The sequence below is a fragment of the Triturus cristatus genome, chromosome 10, assembly GCF_964204655.1.
Source record: "Triturus cristatus chromosome 10, aTriCri1.1, whole genome shotgun sequence".
NCBI lineage: Eukaryota > Metazoa > Chordata > Amphibia > Caudata > Salamandridae > Triturus > Triturus cristatus.
Genome location: NC_140593.1, coordinates 197908554 through 197927935, shown reverse-complemented (window position 1 = coordinate 197927935; position 19382 = coordinate 197908554).

Genomic DNA, 19382 nt, shown 5'->3' with positions numbered 1-19382 from the left:
TCATAACACAATGTACATCATGTATGGGGTGTGGCTTAGGAATCGCCCAAATATTCATAGGCCTACCGAATACCACCTCATACGGTGTGAGGCCAGATCGTGTATGTGGTACCGATCTAATGGACAGTAAAGCCAAGGGTAGTGCATCAGGCCACTTCAGAGATGTGGAAGCCTGGATTTTAGCTAGTTTAAGCTTAAGAGTAGCATTATATCGTTCCACTTGTCCTGCTGATTGTGGGTGGAAGCTAGCATGAAACTTCTGCTTAATCCCCAATCCTTTCAAGACATACTCAACAACTTGCCCAATAAAATGGGGTCCGTTATCACTCCACAAAAGTTTGCAAACACCAAATCTAGGGAAAAATTCCTTTAGAAGCACCTTCGCTGTAGTAAGAGCTGTATTATCTTTCGTAGGGTATACTTCCATCCACTTACTAAAAGCACGTACCACTACTAGAACATACTTTAAATTATTACAGCGTTCAAGCTGGATGTAATCCATCTGCAAAACCTCAAATGGTGCAGTTGGTGTAGCAAACCCTCCTGCTGGAGTTCGTGTCCCTTTTCCAGGATTGTACTAGAGACAAATCAAGCAGGACTGCACTATCTTTTTAGCCATGCCAGCAATTTCTGGATGATCCCAAACTTGCGTAAGCAACTTCGCTATTGAGGATGCTCCAACATGTGCTGGCCCATGTGCCATATGAATAATAGGATGTAAATAGGCTGTGGGCAATCTCCATTTAGTCATGTCTTTATTCTTCCAACAGCCCTCATTATCCAATGTTCCCTCCTTAGACTATTGCTCAAGTTCTTCTGTAGAGGCAGATCGCTGCATATCAAGCACTTCCTGCCTGGTATCATGCCAACGTTCAGCCTGTGACTTCACTACGTACACTGATGTAGTGCTTGACTGCATTGCAGTTTCGCGGGCTGTGCGGTCTGCAAAGGCATTACCTTGCCCTATTTTATCTGTTACTTTCTTATGTGCATTACACTTAACAATCGCTATCTTCTTCGGATATGTCAAGGCAGTCAGGAGATTATGCACTAATTCTCCATGCACTATTTGCGTTCCATGTGATGTAAGGAAGCCTCTTTCCTTCCAGAGTAGCCCAAAGTCATGAGCCACTCCAAAAGCATAGCGGCTATCTTGATAGATATTAACAGAGAAATCAGTACTAAGTTCACACGCTCTTGTTAGTGCTATCAGTTCAGCTGCCTGGGCTGACTTCTGTAGAATACGAGCTGTCTCAACTACTGTGTGAAGCACTGTAATTGCATATGCAGCTGAGGTCGTACCATCTGGTAATCATAAACAGGACCCAACAACCCATATTTCTCCATTAACCTTTGAAAGGGGCGTGTCTTGTAGGTCAACACGACCCTTTGTCTGTTCCTCAGTAAGGAATATACAATCATGAAACTCTTGTGGCTGGGATTGAGTAGCCGGATATGGCAACAGAGTAGCCGGGTTTAGGGTTGAACATCTTTTCAGAGTGATATGAGGGGCCAAAAGTGTCAGTTCATATCCTGTCAAACGAGCACTGGTTAAATGCTGCATTTTAGTTTGGTTCAAAAGGGCATCAACTGCATGGGGTACTAGCACAAGCAATCTATGTGACAGGACTATCCCTTCACTCTGACGTATGGACACAGCTGCCGCTGCAACAGAGCGAAAACACCCAGGCAACTCACGAGCGACTGGATCAAGAACAGCTGAAAAATATGCACAAGGACGCTGCTTATCACCATGTGTCTGTACTAGAACTGAGAGTGCACAACCGTCCCTCTCGTGTACATAGTGTGTAAAAGCCTTAGTGTAGTTTGGAGTGCCTAATACTGGTGCAGAACATAAGGCTTGACGCAACTGCTGAAAAGCATTCTGACATTCAGTAGTCCATGGGAGGGGCATTGGAGTGTCTTTATTCAAGAGGGCCAACAAAGGTTTTACAATGTGTGAAAAGCCCAAAATCCATTGCCTACAAAATGAAGTAAGACCAATAAATGCACGAACATCTTTCTGGGTACGAGGCACAGGCATGTCTAAAATAACTTGAATGCGGTCTGGTGTGAGTGCACGTCCCTCCTTAGACAGGAGGTGACCTAAATAGGTAACCTGCTGTCTACAATATTGCAATTTCTTTCGAGAAACCTTGTGATGGTGTGATGCAAGAAATGAAAGCAATAAGAGTGTTCCTTCTTCACACTGTTCAGAGGTATCAGCTGCCAACAATATATCATCGACATATTGTATGAGAGCCACCCCTGTTGGTACAGGGAAAGAATCAATCTGTTGTTTTAAAGCTTGGCTGTAAATACTAGGACTCTCTGTATACCCCTGGGGAGCTCTACAGAATCTGAAGGATCGATTATTCAAAGTGAAACCGAACAAATATCGGCTATCAAGATGAATAGGAATTGAGAAGAAAGCATTCTTCAGATCAATCACAGAAAATGTAGTTGGAGTTGGAGGAACCATTGTAAGGAGTGTCGTGATGTCAGAGACTACCGGGTATTGGGGCAATACAATCTTCTTAACCTCTCGCAAATCAATGATAAACCTGTACATTTTAGTATCAGTTTGCAAATATTGTAAGGGACTTCTTCCACAACTCCTACTGCAATCAGATCTTGAACAATACATATTAATGCTTCTTCGCCTTCTCGAGAAATTAGTATTGAGGCAATCGAGGCAATGAAGCACCTTCCCTCACTTGAATATGGACTGGTGGGATAACCATTTGTCCCACATCGGTATCTGATGTCGCCCACAAAGTACTAGGGAGTGATGCCAAGGGAATATCTTCTCTAATGAAATAGGACTTCTCAACCATGGGATAGTTATCATTCAAAATAACACGCACGCCTTCTGGGGAACAACGTATCGTAGCCCGGAATGCTTGAGCATATCAAGACCCACAATATTGTCCGGTGTGTTAGGGGAAAGCAAAACTGGACATGGAGCAGAAATTTTATCAACATGAAATGCAAGTGGTTGTGAGAGTGGGCTATGGGAAGGAGTCCCATCAAAACCTATCGATGTGATGGTTAAGCCAGACAGGGGAGCCCCTGGAACCAATTGTTTAGACAGAGCGCTACGAGTAGCTCCTGTGTCAACCAAAAAATGATTAGTGGAACCTTAAACATATGCAGTAACATAAGGACCCTCCTGATCTACTGGGACTTCAACTGATTCCTTACCCCATCCTAGGTATTCCTTTGCATAAGCAGAATCTTTCAAATCAGCACTCGGATAAGCAGACATTTGATATTGATTACGTCTATCAAAAGTATTAGAAGAATTTTGAGTATTCTCAACAGCTTCAAACCTAGTGCGACTATCCATACCTCCCCTATATCCTGAATTCCCTGGACGGCCTCTCATTTGTCCTCGACCATGCTGATACTGTTGAGTACGCAATTGTGGACAGTCAGCAACCCAATGTCCAATCTCCTTACAATAAGCGCACTGATTAGAAGACAAAGTAACTCGGGGAAAAGAGGGTGCACCAGGCCGGTACATCGCACGTCCACCTCTGCCACCAGCTCTATAGGATGCACCATAAACCTGAGCTAACATAACCTTTGTTTTTAAATCTTTAGTCTTTTTATCCTCGTTGGCCTTAGCTTCCAATTCCTGACGTTCATAATACTGAGCCATAGTCAAAAGAAAGACTGGAGAAGACGTAGCCCATGAACTCTCGCCGGCCTTTAGGCGACTAGCTATTCCTGGCAGCATGTTTGTGATAAATTTATCGACAGATGCCTGCCCGTGTCATCTGTCAATGACTGGCCACTAAAGTCGTGGACTGTCTCCTCAAAACGTGTAAAAAAGTCAGAGACCGATTCATCTGTCTTTTGTTTACAGGATGCTAACATAGTCTAATCTATCTTTTTAGAAGGAATGAGAGTTTTCAATTTAATAAATATAGCTCTTGGAAGGTCTAAAATCAGTTGTTGCGGTTTCTGTGCTGGTTCCCGTTCTCTATCTGTACTCTCTAATTCACTCCAAACATCTCCAAAAGCTGCCTGATAATCTACTTTACAAATAGATCTCCACATATCAGGGGGTAGGATAAGCCCAAAAAACATATTAATATCAGGCAAAGTCATAATACAAGAACCAATAGCTCCTTCAACTTCTTCGTAAAAAGCCACCACATTTTTCCGCGGGTCTGGCAAAGGAGTCTTAAGAGCCATAACATCTGCTCTACTCCAAGGAGTATAGACCCAATTAAAAATAAAATATCCCTTCGCATCATCAGAAGTTTTATCGTCATCCTTTCCCATACCCTTAGGAGGGACATACAAAGGTGCAGCTTCTCGCATTGGTTTCCCATGAATTACAATAGCCTTATCTGTCCCTGGGTTGCCATCCTGCAACACAGAGGGCTGATTTGTTTGTTCAGCTGCAGCGGCTGCCTTTTTCTCCTCCCGCAAATGGAATGCCTCAGCTCGCAGTTTAACCAAGCGTCTAATTAAGTCAGCCACCTGAGAAGGGAGAAAAAGACAGTCACGCAATTGTTTACAATCATTTGCTATATCAACAGGCTCTAACTCTGTGGAATGCTTTCTAAACCGTGCAATCACTTTTGTGGTAAATGTTTCTACAAAATACAACTGTTCCCTATCCTGCCGTTGTTGTACATCAGCTACAAGATCTGAAGCAGAAATGTCATCACGAGCTGCTTTGTGAGCAGCTGATCTAAGAGCGGCTGCACGATCAGCCGGTAGAATTGAGCGAGTCTGACGCTGAGCATTGGATCCTAACTGATCCAGATCTGTAGGAGAAATATCATCATCAGAATCAATAGTAGGGGCAGAGGGAAAAGTGTATGGAGGGGGGGAACGATCTAACAAAATGGAATCGTCCTGTGGTTTATTAAGTAGAGGGGAAAGGGGGGCGCCGGACAGGGTATTGGCCATTTACCTGTAAAAGACACTCCCTATCCTCTCTCTCTTTTGTCTCCTTCATTTCTTTATTTTTCAATTCCAGCGCTTTCGCATGTATATTTTTGCGTTGTTCTTTTTCTACCAAAGCTTGCTCTCTTCTCACACGTTCACGCGCTTCTTTCTCCCACATTCGTACACAATCAAACATATCTGTCTACTTTTATGTTTAAACATACATTGCTCCACATACTGAATCTTTTTAAGATCAAATGACCCATTTATAGGCCATCGCAACTCAGGATCCTTACTAGTATATTTATTCCATAACGTGCTGTACATTATAGAAGAAATACCATCTTTAACATACATATCCCTATTTGGTGTCCCCTCTGGGGGAGCCGGCTGAATCCGTTCAAGATCCATATTGGTACCTCCAAGAAAGCAACACATTCCATGAAGTGTGCTTGAAACAGGCATGCCAATTATATTGTAGTATATACAATATTATACGCAAAGTAGCACTTAACTCAAAGTGTGCCAATATAAATTGCAATGTATATATTTCCAAACAAGTCAAGTTTTTGGCCAAATACTAACAAACAAATGTCGACGACCTCACCAAGCACAAACCATCAGCTTTCAACTGCCAAGTTCTGAATCGACCAAACGACCAAATGGTCTCTGCACGGCGAACACCAGAAGGAATCTCAGCCGAGAACCGGTACCACCTGGAGGGTTAATATCAGGAGAAGTCGAAGAAGCGCCGCGGCTGTGAAGACACGGGTCTCCTCATGCAGTGATTACCCCTAGTGAGATTCCAATCCTCCGCCAAGACCACTCCTTCGGGTATCCGAGTCACCGATGAGCCCCACGTGACGGGCGCCAATTTTTAGAGGTGGACCTCAGCAAGGCCCACCAGTGCTAGGGGTCGCCCTTCTCTGCACAAAAGTCCTCAGACCAGAAAATAGAAGTTGGCAAAGAAATAGTAAAAAGATATTTTATTAACCTCATGAGGTGGAACTACATTCACACAACACCCTTCGGTAGTGTATGAAGTAGCACAAGGAGTAGAAGAGCCATGGGTCTTTTTTACCCACACAGGAGCTCAAAAGAAGGCGGTACAAGCACACATAGGAGAGTTACATACATAAATGGTCATACAAAGAATGCACAGTCAACAGTAAAGGAGGAGCCAGCAGTTGCTGACTTTGGTAAAAACAACCTGACAGTTACAGACTAGAGCAGGTGCATGGGCAGCTACAGACTCTTCTGCACATGTGCGGAGTAGCAGAGGCTAAGTATAGCCAGTTCTTTGAGCAAAGCACAAGGGCAAGCAACAGTGAAGAAGGAAAAAGCACATGATTGACAAAATGGCTGCCGGAAACAAGATGGCTTCAGCTAAATGCTAACAGCGATCTCTTCCAAATTTCCACAGTCTGGCAGTATAGGTATCTAGTCTTTCCTCCTCAAAGGTGAGATGCTCCGAAGCATTGGATGTTGGCCTTCCTCTACTAGCAGTACTCATGGCTGCTATCAACAATTCAATACTAAGACAACCAACTGAACAATACAAAAAAAAAGAATTTGTGGCTACGCTTTGGTCTACACTCACCAGTGGTGTTATTTTATGTGGATCATAAATGCAAGTCCTGATTCTCACCGCTGACCACCAATACTAGAAATGGGGGTCTCCAGTTGGCAATGGCGGGCGCCAATGTCCAAATAGGGACCCTTCTTCCCAAGTCAGGGCTAGCAGGTTACCCCCTTTGACAACCCCTGCTCAACCCTGTGGTAACGTAGAACGAGCAGTTAGGCCTATCTCAGAGGCAGTGTGTGAAGCATTTATGACCACGTTCAACAAGGCAGTAACGGCACCACAAAAAAACACAACTCAGGTAGGTATAGAAAAATAATATCTTTATCTAACAGTTCAACTCAAAATTCTCAAAGTGTTTCAACAACTACAATTCACGTCAACACGTAGGGACTCCAAAAAGGCAATTACGTATTCACCAGAACGTGATACTGACTAAGTTCAAGGCCAGGGCCTCCGCGACCCGTTGAGCACCAGATACCTGTCGGGGAAAGGGGACACAGCACGCAGCTTCTCGAAGAAGCGGAGATGATGACAGGCGGACTCCCAGCGACCACAAGTCCGGGTTGCAGAGGTCCATAGCGTGCACCCACAACGATTCGGGCACTCGGGGACAGGCGGGCTCTCAGCGGCAGCAGCACGCAGCTGCGGCGGCCCGAGCTGGTGGTGGTGATGACTCTCGTCGTGCAGCTCCGTGGTGGGCTCACAGTGGCAGCAGCTCTCTCTTAGCTGCGGCGGCCCACGAGACGATAGCAACAATCCTTGACAAGGGTGAACAAGGTGTTGGCACACAGCGGCAGCAGCTCCCTCTTAGCTGCGGTGGCCCACAGGACAAATCCCAATGATGCAAAGTTGATAGAGGTGCGGGCACTCAGCGGCCACAGCTCTCTCTTAGCTGCGGCGGCCCACAGGACAAATCACGATGATGTTAAAGGTGACAGGGGTGTGGGCACTCAGCAGCAGCAGCTTTCTCTTAGCTGCGGCAGCCCACAGGACAACTCACAATGATGCAAAGTGGCAAAGGGTGCGGGCACCCAGCGGAAGCAGCTCTCTCCTAGCTGCGGCGGCCCACAGAATGAATCACGATGAGACAAAGTGGCGAAGGGTGCGTGCACTCAGCGGCAGCAGCTCTCTCTTAGCTGCGGCGGCCCACAGAATGAATCATGGTGATGCAAAAAGGCAAAGTGTGCGGGCACTCAGCGGCGACAGCTCTCTCTCAGCTGCAGCGGCCTACACGGATCCAGCTAAAGGTTCAAGGGTTCAGATTCAGGCGGGCTCTCAGCGGCAGCAGCTCTCTCTTAGCTGCAGTGGCCCACACGGATCCACCGAAAGGTTCAAGGGTTCAGATTCAGGCAGGCTCTCAGCAGTGGCAGCTCTCTCTTAGCTGTGGTGACCCACATGGATCCAGCGAAAGGTTTAAGGGTTCAGATTCAGGCGGGCTCTCAGCGGCGGCAGCTCTCTCTTAGCTGCAGCGGCCACACGGATCCAGCGAAAAGGTTTAAGAGTTTAGATTCAGGCGGGCTCTCAGCGGCGGCAGCTCTCTCTTAGCTACAGCAGCCCACACGGATCCAGCGAAAGTTTCAAGGTTTCCCAGTCCATGGTCCTCACAGTGGAACTTGAGGCTCTGGATTACTCGACGGAGGCCTCACCTGCTAGCAGAATTCCTCTCACAGGAATTCCCACGGCTGACGGGGTGAAGTCTAATGTCCCTGAGACTTCTGCAGGAAGCGCTCTCGATTCGGGTAGTTTCTTCGGTAAGCTTGGTTTCAAAGTCCTTTCCTCTGTTCACTCGGACAGAGTTTCGTCTTGACATCCAGAAAGAACACACGGAAAAAGTTCCAGCGCAGCATTTTATACCTAAAAGGTCTTTGTTCTCTAAGGTCGCAAATCACCGACTCCAGTCAGAACCAGTTTGGTGGGGTTGGGGAGCACTTGGTTTGCGAGGTGACATACTGCCCTTTCAGAATGAGGGGGTCTGCTATCAGACACCCAGTGGGAGGTGGAGCCATCATTTACCATGCCAGGCACGGCCCTGCTCGGATCAAAGAGTCACCCATCCCCAGGCTCTGAATGCCGATCTCTCTCTCCAGCCAGGTCTGACCCAGATGGCCCTGCTGCTCCAAAACCAGACGGCCAATACACATACTCGCAAAGCCCACAGTAAAGCTTGGGCAAGAAACTACCACGTTTTCAGAAGAGGCATTTCTACACATGGGATATGTAAACGGTCCTTACTAAAAGGGGTCTCTCAATGTCCTGAGCACAAACGTATCAAACTCGAAGTTCCTATCAGGTTCCTGTTACCAGATAGGATGATAGAAAGTAATCCTCAACCGGCCCAGTCTGGCCTATGAGAACGGATCGTGTCTCAGTAGCGACAGTGAAAGGGAGGGTAACTTACTATTGGACATGCTACACAGATCTAGGCAATATGGTTATCCTAAGTCATACAGTCATGTATATACAGGGAGCATTTGCGCTGTGGCAATGATTAGCAGTGGCACGGCGCCCAGATCGTCTAAATCTAGCTAACATAAAAAATAGGTAGAGGAGAGGGGAAGGGAAGGGAGACCCACGCCAATGATGCCAGGTCTAACAGTCACCATGGGTGATGACCCCCATCAAAGTAACCCACACAGGCCCAGGGAGACTACAAGGTGGCACTGGGATGCACAAGGGCCATCGTGGAATGGATCTTCAGAGTCCTTAAATCAAGGTTCCGGTGCCTTGACATTTCGAACTGGTCTGCAAAATCATAGTGGTTTATTGCATTTTTCACAACATCTGTGTACGGTCCAACACACCACTGCCAGAAAAACAGAAGGAGCAGAACAATTCGGAGGATGGACAGGAGTAAGAAGGCGATGCAAGACACACCACAGCTTCTGCAGCTGGAACAGCAAGGAGGAATGCCATCATCCAGAACTTTTTTTCCTAATCTCTATTAACAAATGTCTTGTTACAAACATTACTTTCAACAAAAGGTTCCACCTTGCGATTTTGAAAAATAAAATATCACTACAACAATGTCTTGTATGCCTGGTTTGTGACTTCGGAAGGCAAACAATCATGTAAAATAACGTTAGCAAAACAACAGTGTCACACAGATCACTCACCTAGCGGGGGATATGACATCAATTAAAGAAAGAGTGGGAATGGGACAATGTATTGCGCATTTGAACTTATGACTGTGTATGGTTTCTCATTGAGAATTAAAAAGTGTGTGTTGTATGTTCTCAGGAGCACAAACAGGTATGTTTACACATAAGAGCGTTGTACAACATACAATGTGTGTCTGATGCATCATTGTAGCTCGGGCCACACAGCTCTAAACCATTATAAAAATTGAAACACAACATCTCTGTGTTTCCTGTGACTCAGTAAAAAAGGTAACTGACAAAAGTCACGGAGATACATGACAATTGTGGACTGGATCAACTTGCAGGTGTGGAGGATGAAGTTTAAATGATACTAAAGCCAGACTAGTGGATGTATCAATACAGTGCAGGGAATGCTTCTAACACCAAGCAGACACATTCATTCAACATTACCAAGTGACACTACCTCCCTTGCTGATACATGTGTCACTGTAATGACAAATAACCATATGTCTTGTATCACTAACACTGTGCATGATTCATCATTCAACACTGCACTGATCTAACAACACTATAGCTTTATACACACAAACAATGACACATAGGTCAGCCATGGGACAACTGGCAAGGTATCGGCAATCAACTAAGCATATGTAATACTATAGACATGACAATGCAATGGCAAGAAAGTGTTGAAGTAACATGCACAACAACATGGGTGTGCCAAGGCACTGAAGGTGGAGAATTGGCTATAGCCTCATCAAATAACACTTACTCTGTGTTGCCACCCCCAAGACAGAGAAGAGACATACACTTGAGTAAAGTGCAACAGGGAAAAGAATAGGTACAACCAAAACATGCAAGTAACATATAACCAATTACATTAGGAATGGACATTGTATTGGGTTAGATGGACCTGAAAAAACATGGTAGCACCATGAAGTTGCACCACCTATCTCTGGATGACCACTACAAGTTTACAAATGCCAATTGCATGATGTGTGTAATCTAGAGTTCAATCACAACTCCATCATGCCAAATATCCCTACATCTGCAGGCACAGTGGGACACAAATACAACCATGAATCTAAAACAAAATTAATTCAAAGAGAGGGGGAGAAAGAGGAAAAATTGGGTTCACCCTCCTTTTAACTATGTACTCAACAAATAGAAAAAAATCTCCCGTGCTCCTCTGTATCCATTTGGTCGCAGAACACCTCAATCTTCAGCGGATTGGGATGAACCCCAATGATGAAGCATGCAACCAAGGGGCAACCCTGGTGGGTGAGGGTTTTCTAGGAAAAACAAAGTTTTCCTGATTTTTTTTCCATCATGGTGGAGAGTTTTGTTTCTTCTCCCTGACTGGGTTTTTTCTATTTGTTGAGTAAAGGGCCATGTCACATATGGTTGTTTCTCTCACCATGTATGGCAAGTGTTGCTGTCCAGTGTGACTAACCAGCCCCTCAACTCCAGTCAGGTGTATGCCAGACAGAAATCTCTGTCCGGATAGCACAAATGGAAATCTACCGTACACCCAATGCCTCAATAACATGTACTGAGGGAAAGCAGTGCCACTCGGTTGCCTCCTGGATGCCAACTTTGGCAAGCAGATTATATGTTCAACATTCCACCTGTAAATCTGGGTTGTACAAGCAGTGTCCCCACGGCTTTCGGGCAGATATCACCTCTGGGTTTCCTTCACTTCACACCCATCTCAAAACCTGGACAACGCCACAAGGCCTCATACCGCACCGCCCTCTCGAATCAGTGAACCAGCCAGCTGAATCCTTTGTCAGTCAGGATTACACAAGCTTGGGTACAGCAGTGAACTCCGAGTATGCAGGGGAACCTACTGGTGCAGGAGATGTAAATGGCCCCTCTAAGTTGTCTAGTCACAGGTCCCCTGCCACAAAATGTTTGTGCAGGTCAGGGGCCTCACCCTCCACAGCTAACAGGCACCACAAATTCCTCCGGCATGATGATGTTGAGAGGCAGCAGAAAATAGGATGTCTACCTTCTCACCCCAGTATAGTATTGGTGCGTGTCCTGATCAGGAGCACCTTGATTGTTCAACACTACAAGGTACACCATGCAGGCTTCTCATGTCAGCAATGTGTCAACAACTGACATGCCAGACTTTGCCACCATGTAAGGGTCATTGGTGATGCATCAATGTCTACAACCAGGGCCCACTGGCTTGTGCATGACGCAGGCACCTCCTTCAACATCATTCTGCAGTAAGTCTGCAGTACCTGTGTCTACCACTCTGGATCTCATACAAAAGCACAGTGTGGTCTCAAGTCCATGGGGACTGTCTGCACTTACCGGCATAGGAAGTCATGCTGTTGTTAAGGAGTGCACACTGTAAAGTGCTGCATTGCTGTTTCCAGCCAAAAATGTACTGTCCACCTGGGACTCTGGATCATCAACGTGTTTGTAAATAGTTCTGTGTGGCTTGTTGACCTCTGCATAATGTGGTCATGGCTGCTCCATTCTGCATTCTGCTGAATACATTTCTTAAAACATCATCATAGGTGTCTCTATAAGCTCTTGTAGCCTTCAGAGGATGAAAAGTGATGCAGTGCTTAGTAACATCAAATATTTTGTCCGCTTTTTTTCCCCTGATTACTGTAGTGGTTGCTTTCTGCCTGGTGTTCTCCACCCTATTTTCTGAATCACAACAGTATCCCGACAAGACCCACTCCATCCTCCTTACCGGGGTCATCAGGGGTTTTCTGATGGCATCTCCCTGCTCTTTAAGATTTGGGAAGGTAAATTCCAGAGTGTATTTCCCGTCGCTCGTATCACCGGAGGCCTGAGGCTTGGTAATGTCTTTCTGCGGGAAACCGATCCTGGCGGCAGGGAAAAAAGAGGGAGGGCAAGCTCCTCAGTAAGAACTGCGAGTGCTATTAATAGGTACACTTTAAGGAGTAGAGGGGTTTGGGGCAAGGAGGATTTGGTTGCCCTCACTACCAGAAGTATCATCCCAAAGGTACAGGTGGTTTCACCACCTATGCAAGCTGAGCAGTTTGCGAGTAGCTTGCCTGCATTAAAACCAAATAAAGCGCTCATAGAAGATGCAGGACATAAACTAAATCTAAAAAAACAAACAAAGAAAAAGCCTGAAAAAATTAAAATGACTCCCTCGTTACGCTCTTATTTCAAGGTACAAGCTCAGGGTCCCCCGTTACAGCAGACCTACATTCTGGTCACTTTGAACTCCACACAAATATATCACCTAGGCAAGGGAAAGAAAGTATGGCAACCGGCGCTAAGAAATCAATGGCAAATCAGATTCTATTAGAAAATAGATTCGACACCCTAGTAGATGTGGATTAAAGTTTAGCCTTGACCCCAGATTACACTAGACCCATTGCTAAACTGAGCTCTACTGCTATTCTACCTTCTACAGAACCCCAGGTTGTCTCAGGTGACCCTTTACGGGTCACGGCTTTAACCAATCCCTCTGGATTGGAAAATACAATGTTGGTTTTGCTAATTGAAGTCAGGGAGATATTCTCTACCTCCGAGCTTAATCAACAGAAAATTCAAGGGTATTGTGAAGCCATGGAAGAGAAAATTAACAGCTTGGCTGACAGAGTAGGGGATATGGAATCCGCATATAAGGATGTCTCCATGAAAGTGGATACTAATCCGGAAGAGATTCAGAAGTTGAAGAAAAGCGAACGAGAGCTTAGAGATAAATTAGAAGCTCTTGAAAATAATGCAAGGAGGAACAATATAAGAATTGTAAACGTTCCAGAGGGACTTGAAGGAGGGGATATTAAGGCCTTCGTAATCACTCTTCTAAAGGAGTACAATATGGACCTCGATCAAACCACACTAGAAGATGATGCTCAAAGAGTCCATCGAGATCCTTTTGTGCCCCGTCCAGGCAGGAAAACAGCAAGAAGGATTCTAGTGAACTTAAAAAACTACTCGTTAATAGAAAGTATCTTTTCTGGAGCATTAAAAGCTGGATCATACAAGAAAAATGACTGGTCTTTTCGTATAATGTCTGATATTTCCTGCACCACTCTGGGTAGGCAGTGGGAGCTCGGTATATATATTCAGGAACTAAGGCGCCACTGCAAGCATACGTTTCCCAGCATCTTTGAGGGTTATGAGGAACAATAAGTTGCACAACTTCAGGCACCCTAGTGAAGTGAAAGTTTTTATGGAGCATATTGAGGCACAAGCGGTATAGCAGTCATTTAAATTCGACCACCAGAACGTAGGAGAGTTCATATGAGGTGTCCATAGTATACCTCTTGTTGGTAGGGAGGGTCACTGGTAAAAAAATGTAACTTTAGGAAAATACAATAAATAGAGTCACAATGGGTGGGGGAGCCTGTTGGAGAAAATCCAAAAAATAGTCCTCTTATGTCATCTTCAGTTATTGTTTTTGGTGTGTTGTGGATGCCTTTTCCTTAGGAGCGGTTGAGTCACCCAGGTTTTCTGTGGTATACCATTCCCTTCCATGGCAGGTCCAGATAATCCTAGACCGCCCTTAATTTTATCGTGGAATGTTAACGGGCTGAGGGTGGTCCCAAGAAGGAGGAGGATATTGGAGTATTTGAAGTTGAGCGATTCAGAGGTTATTCTTATTCAGGAATCCCATCTTTTAAAAGGAGATTGTTTGGAAATCTTAAAAAGTCAACCATGGATTGAGCATTGTATATGCACTACGCAATCTGCCACAGTAAAAGGGGTGGCCATTCTATTTAAACAATCTTCTCAAAGCATCATAGGTAAAACCCTGGCAGATCCATTAGGTAGATGGGTAATTGCTAAGGCAAAGATCCAGGGCATATGGCTCACCTTTATTGGTTATTATGGTCCAAATCTGGACGACCCCACCCCCCTACACACTTTATTTTGCATTTAGTCGAGTTAAATGAACCTATCATCATGGGGGATGATTTTAATGTTGTTCTTAACCTAGCCCAGGACACAGCTTGTAAGAGAGCTGCCATAGCTGTTCCCAAAATGAGAAAAGCCCTGAAACACATAGTCCAGGATATAAGCCTTATCGATAGTTGGATGCTTAAGGGCTTGAAGAGGGGGGCAGAGTCGGTAAAATGTACTTTCCATAACAAAAAACACGGTCACCGAACATCTATCCGATCATTCACCAGTTTCTCTTCAACTTCTGTTCAAAGATAAGGCATTGGAACGGCACTGGCCTTTGAATCGATCCTTACTTTTAGATGCTTCAGTAATTGATAACCTGAAAAAATTAACAAATGAGTTCTTTTTCTTCAATCTCGACTCTGCTCCCTTAAACAAGGTATGGGACACATACAAAGCCTATCTTAGAGGCATTTTAGCCAGCTTAAGTACATCGCAAAGTAAAAAGGTTAAGAAGGAGATCAAATCTCTAGAAGAACCAATTAAAATAATACAAGGTAACATAGGACGTGCCTCAAACATATCTAGTAAATCACGCCTAGAAGCTGAGTTGGCAAAGGCAAAGGCCAGTCTAGCTGACTACCTGGAAGTTAGGGTAAAACAAAAATGGGAAGCTAGTAAACTTGCCAATTATGAATACGGGGAAGGATGTGGCAAACTTTTGGCCTGGAAGGTTAAAGCTAACCAGACCAGAACTTCATCAAGGAACTAAAATGCCAATCTACTGGTAATATAATCTCTGATGATGGGGGTATCGAACACGCATTTGTTCAATCTTTTCAGGAATTATATACAGAAGATATAGATCCAAACAAGGATCATATAACAGCATTTTTCCACGATTTAGATCTCCCGCTCCTCAGTGATGGAACTAGAGATGAATTATCTGCCCCCTTTACATTAGCAGAAGTCTATAGTACAATAAATAGCTTACAAAAGAGTAAGGCTGCAGGCCGGACGCTCTCCCTAACGAAATCTATTCCATTTTGAAAGAAGAGTTGGCCCCTATTTTGCATTAAACTTTTTAACTCAGCTTATATTCTAAAACGGGAGCTTCCTCCTTCTTGGGACCTAGCCACTATAATTATTCGCTTTAAGCCCAATAACCCAAGGGTCTGTGAATCGTATAGGCCGATTTCCCTTCTTAATAGTAATTATAAATTATACACGCAGATACTCACTAAAAGGTTAGACCGGATGGTAGGCCTATTAATTCACACTGATCAGAAGGGCTTCATTAAGGGGAGGCATCTACACGATTTGACTAACGAGTTAATAGGCACAATAGATCTGGCAACAGAATACGGTAGACCCCTGACGGTGATGACATGTGACGCTGCTAAAGCGTTTGATAGGGTCAGTTGGCCCTTTCGTCAAGAGGTGATTCAACGTTTTAATCTGGGGCAAACTTTTGTGTCAGCAATTAAGGCCCTTTATAAAAATCCATCGGCCCGAGTGCTAGTAAACGGGAATCTATCCAAACAAGTCAAAATCGGAAGGGGCTCCAGACAAGGATGCCCTCTTTCTCCCTTGTTATTTATATTGTATATTGAGCCGTTGGCTATCAAATTAAGAGCATGCAGGAATATTTTACCATTCTCATGCAACGGGTGGGAAAAGAAAATTGGGCTTTATGCCGATGACTTGCTGATTTTTGCAGGCCACTTACACTTGTCACTATCAGCTATATGGGAAACGTTAGAGAGTTTCGGTAAGCTATCTGGTTATGCTGTTAACCCATTGAAAACCGAGATCATGCAATGCAATACAAATCACCAGAGTGACCTAGTTTTTTCTTTTTTTGTGCTTCTGAATTTTATTTGTGCACAGCCGTTAGAACGCGTTTCAGCTCACTACAAGCCTTGATCACATGACATGGGATGGTGTTATATATATATACATTTTAAAGTTGTTGTTTTTTAACAAACTTTATTGAGCCATTAGTCAGAGGACATTACATTATACCAGATATTCATGGCAGTTTTCATTTTGGTGTAGCATTGACCCATCATTCTTCGTGAGTAACTTTACATACTTCAATCTTTGTATCCATGATTTACACAGCATAATAATTACAATGCAATAAGTGCCACATGTGGATTCATCTATATTAATTAGTAATGTCTACAAAGTTCCATGACATTTATTTATACTTTTAATCCCTGAACTAAGTTAATTACCTCCTCCCTCTCCCACCCCCTTCCTGGTCTGTCTGTGTGTCGCCGTCTATTCTGCCTCATATCCTTGAGAGATCATGAAGTCCAACCTATACCTCTGGTGTAGTAGGGACCTTTCCCCATAGTCTACTCTAATTGTCACTAGCTGTGTGACTAATGGTGTAGTAAATCAGGGTAGTGGATAAAGGATTGCAAGTGGGATATCCAATTGTGTGAGTTCTTCTAACATAATGTCCCATTCCATGGAGATGGGACGTTTTCTCAAACCCCTCGCCTCCTCACGTCTAAGTGCTGCACTTTCCGCGCTGCCCCATCTGAGCACCTCTTCTTTCCATATATGCAATGGGGGGCTCCTCGGGGATTTCCATCTCATAGTAATTGCTCTGATCGCCAATATAAGCGCTAGCGTAGGCCTAAGAGACCCTCTAATATGTTATCTGTCATTGTGAGGTGTGTGATTTCTCCCAACATATTACGAATATGCCTCCAATAATCCTTGAGGCGTGGGCAAGCCCACAACATATGAACAAAGCCAGCCTCCTCTTCTCTGCATCTCGGACAGTAGTTTTGGGCCTCTGGGAAGATGCAGTGTATCCGCTTCGGAGCTAGATATGTTCTATGGAGGACCATAAACTGTATAAACTTGAGTTTGGCATTTCGGGGAACCCACCTGGGGTGTCCTAAAATGCTCTCCCAGGCTTTATCTGTGATTACTATGTCTGTGGCCTCTACCCATTTCCTACGAAGGTCAGCAAGGCAGACGGAGGCTTGTGTTCGGATGCCGGTATATAGCCACTTAACTAGGTGCCCACCCCTCCCCATGTAATAAAGCAGATTACCTGGTCATGTTGTGACGGTTCGCTACGCTGGGGTGCCCATGTCTTCCTGATGTAATGGACTATCATTGCATGTAGCAAGTAAAGGCGGTCAGAAGCCCCAGTGGTCCTCACAAATGTATCATGATCTAGGAGTACACCAATCCCCGAAGAACAAGCCCACCTCTGCTACACCTACATCTACCCAATCCTGTAGCCTAGCCATTGTGAGTCTACCACCCATAACTGGCAACCCCAGTAATGGGATATTAGGCGCGTTAGGAATCGTGGTCGATGTGTACTGTAGGGTCTTTTTCCAGCATTGCAGTGCCGTTTTTAAGAGCGGTGGGCCATCCGAGGGTAGTTTCGCCCTCAGGAGCAGCATACTATGTAGTGCACCCCTGTCTAGATCTGGTACCTTAAAGTTTATTTCTTGTAAGTTCCTACCTGCCGTCCAAAAAGACAGCCATTGCAATTGGGATGCATAGTAATATGCTCGGAAATCATGGACTCCCAACCCTCCCCCGTTCGATGCTAACTGTAATTTCTTGAGACTAACTCTGCGCGTACCACTGCCCCAGATAAGTTCCAACAAAAGTGTGTCTAGTATGCGAAATGTAGACTGGGGCACCATCAGGGGCAGATTGACAAAGAAATACAGTAGTCGGGGAAGCATCACCATCTTGGAGATGGCTATCCTCCCCTTTACGGACAGTGGCAGGGACGTCCAGAAGGAAATGCTAGGGTGCAGAGAAGCAATGGCCTACATTAAGTTACCTTCTAGTTGGTCCAGAGGAGTCCTGTAGACATGGATATGGAGATACTTAAATGTATCTAGTGTCACAGGTATCTGATATGTACCAAATTGGATTACATCTGGACGATAACCTTCCTGGAAATAAAAGGCGTGAGACTTTCCTGCGTTAATAGTCAGACCCGAGATAGTCTCGAAGGCGGAGAAAATCATAGGGAGCCCTCTAAGTCTCGTAAATATAGAAGGATGTCGACTGCATATATTGAGTTAAGGTGTGTATCATGCTGTATGGGAATTCCCAGAGCTCCTGACAACCGCCTCAAAGCTATCGCCAGCGGTACTAATGCAAGCACAAACAGGAGAGGGAAAAGTGGGCACCCCTGCCTAGTACCTCTGTGTACCGCGTATTCTGGGGAGATATACCTCCCGGTACGTGCCCTTGCAGTAGGTTCAACACAGAGGAGGCGCACCCACCGCAGAAAATCCTGGGGGAGGCCAAAACGCTGCAGGGCTGCGAACATGTACTCCCACGTTATGGAGTCGAATGCCTGACGTAGATCTAACGCCAAACATCCCGCCCTGCCGTACTCGCTGGGAATGGCCCTCATTATATGATGAAGTCTCCTAGTATTGAGTGAAGTGCTACGTGCAGGGAGAAACCCGCATTGGTCCCTGTGTATAAGAGTGGGGAGAGCAGGGACTAGTCGGTTAGCTAGTACCTTACTGAGGATTTTATATTCAGTGGCCAGCATCGATAGCGGTCTGTAATTGGACATCTCAGTGATGTCTCGTCCCGGCTTGGGAAGTGACACCACCATAGCTTGCATCGTGGAGTGCGGTAATCTACCGGCTTCCCAAGCCGTTTTATATAGCTCCGTTAGTTTAGGTGCTAAGACATCCGAATATGTCGCATAAAATTCCAGGGGCAAGCCATCTAGGCCTGGGGCTTTATTACGGTTAAGGCCTTTGAGCGCTGCTCTTATTTCATGTTGGGTAAGGGGGCCTAAAAGGTCCTTCCGCATACCCTCCGTGTTTTGGGAAACTGCAGGTCATCAAAGAAGGCATCTATGAGACCGTCGTCCATATGCGCTGGTGCCGCATACAGGGTACTGAGGTAAGTACAAAATGCTTCATTAA